Consider the following 2,375-nt stretch of genomic DNA (forward strand, 5'->3'; position numbering starts at 1 on the left):
CCCGGAGACTGAAGGCAGAGGACATTCAGAAACCTGTATCTCATTCAAAACAGCATGGATAGTTTTTTTTCCCAGTTTGTAGTCGTGTGGAAGCACCAAAGACACAAAATAACACCTCAAGTCCCAGAAGAAGTGAGTTTTATTTCCTAATATGGGCACTTTATTCATTTTCCTTCATTTCATAATGTATAATAATAATAATAACGTATACTTTATTAATCCCACAAGGGAAAATGACAATGTTTTCACTCTTTTGTTATTACACACAGGCCCGAATTACACACACATGCTCAGTACCTGTACATGCACCAATGGAGAGATGTCAGAGTGAGGGGGCCGCCCATGGAAAGGCACCCAGAGCAGTCGGGGGTTCGGTGCCTTGGTCCAGAGCACCTTGGCAGTGCCCAGGCGGTGAACTGGCACCTCTCCAGCTACCAGTCCACCACCATCATTTGGTCAGGATGGGGACCTGAACCAGCGACCCTCCGGTTCCCAATCTAACTCCCTGACCCAATTTAAGTGCAGAGATCGCCCTATTTTTTGTGTTTTGTAATTTTTTGAAAACAACAATCAGAATCAGAATCAGAACAATTAATTGATCCCCTCAGGGAAATTGTGTGCAAACCTACATGGCAACACATATGCACATCTTTCTTGTCAAGGTGCTGATTCAAAAAACGGGATTTCTTTCCTCGAAAGGACTCACAACGTTGTTGAACACTCCCTGGGTACGGTCTGTACTTTTTCTAATGTGAGAAATAGACATTTAAACAGGATTAACAGTGTTGCGAGTCCTTGGGAGGCAGAAGTTCTTTTAAGAGACTTACTTTTGAAATATTTCTTAAAGCATGATGTTCAATAAGTTGCACTGGCATTTTTTTTACTTGCTTTGAGGAAACAAGACTTTTACGGCTTGATATGAACCGAATTTGCTTGATGATGAAGATGAAGAGTTTATCCGTGTGAAGAAGAAGAGTTTCAGTGCAAAAACATCCCAACTTTATTTAAAAAAATTTCAGAATGCAGTTTTCTGAGCAGATTCAACTGTGTGAACTACACTGACATGCCCTTGGGTCACACTCTCCCTTCTTTTTCATACACACAAGTTTGTACATGGCATCCAAATATTAGACTTGTTCCTCCAGTTTCCTGCAGCAGTCTCTAATTACTTTCTCAGAGATGGCAGCCAGCTGCATCAGAAGCCATTACTGTGTGTGGAGAGTGAAGACGGCTAGGTTCTAGCTGTGTGTGTGTGTGTGTGTGTGTGTGTGTGTGTGTGTCTCTGTGTGCCTGTGTGTGTGTTTTATGCTTTCCTGTCTGACCTTCTTCACCTCCGACCTGCTGCTCTTTGTCTCCTCACATACACTTAAAAAAGACAACTGGAAAGAGAGATTTACACCTTTTATGTAACGTATAAGTCTGCTCTCTTTGATGGGACAAAAGGGATTTTTATTGACATATTGTTTTACTTACTCCTTAAGCCAGAGCTCAAGGACACATACCACAAAGGAGGAAGTAATTAGAGGTTAGAGGTCAAAGGTGAAGCAGGAAATGAGGATAGCATCCGAATGATCAGCTGCCTCCTCCCCACCTCTGAAAGCACTCCTGTGGGTTTGTTTCTTTTATCTTCAATCAATTGTATTTGTCACATGAAATCATACAAGGTACTATTTCAGTAAAATGCAATCCCATCAGCTCCTTCAACTTGTGCAAGATTCATAAAGGGGGGGGGGGGGGGGTGTGGTCTTTGTGTGTATCCTCATTTAGGATCCTAGGGTAGAAGCTCCTCCTGAGCCTGTCAGTGCTGGCCTGGTGTATCCGGTACTTTCTTACCAACCTGAAATTCCTCAGTATTCTAATGGGATATCCAGAATTTCCTCAGGTGTCTCCGGTGGAACAGTTTCTGTCTTCCCTTTTTCCACCACTGAGTCAGTATGCAGCACCCGGGTCAGACCCTTTGTGATGTGGACCCCAAGGTACTTCAAGCTGTCCACCCTCTCCACCGAGGACCCATCATGTCCTTGGTCTTTAGACATTCATGAGTAGTGTTGCTCTTTGGTCCTTTGAAAGCCATGATGTCTCTCTCTGTCATGGGCGGGCCAAATTCTCTGGGTGGGCAAAGCAGAGAAAGGGGAGGTAACCTTGCCCCTTATGACATCATAAGGAGCAAAATTCCAGATTGATTCATCTGAGCTTTAATTTTCTCAGAGGCAGAGAAGAATACCCCGGGCTTGGTTTACACCTATCACCATTTCTAGCTACTGGGAGATCACAGGCAGGCTGTTGGAACGCTTATTAATGTTTAAAAAAAAATCATAAAGTGAGTTTTCATGCCATGGACCTTTATATGTTTGCTCATGTTAGTACTGTGTGTG

The sequence above is a fragment of the Etheostoma spectabile genome, chromosome 2, assembly GCF_008692095.1.
Source record: "Etheostoma spectabile isolate EspeVRDwgs_2016 chromosome 2, UIUC_Espe_1.0, whole genome shotgun sequence".
NCBI classification, from domain to species: Eukaryota; Metazoa; Chordata; class Actinopteri; order Perciformes; family Percidae; genus Etheostoma; species Etheostoma spectabile.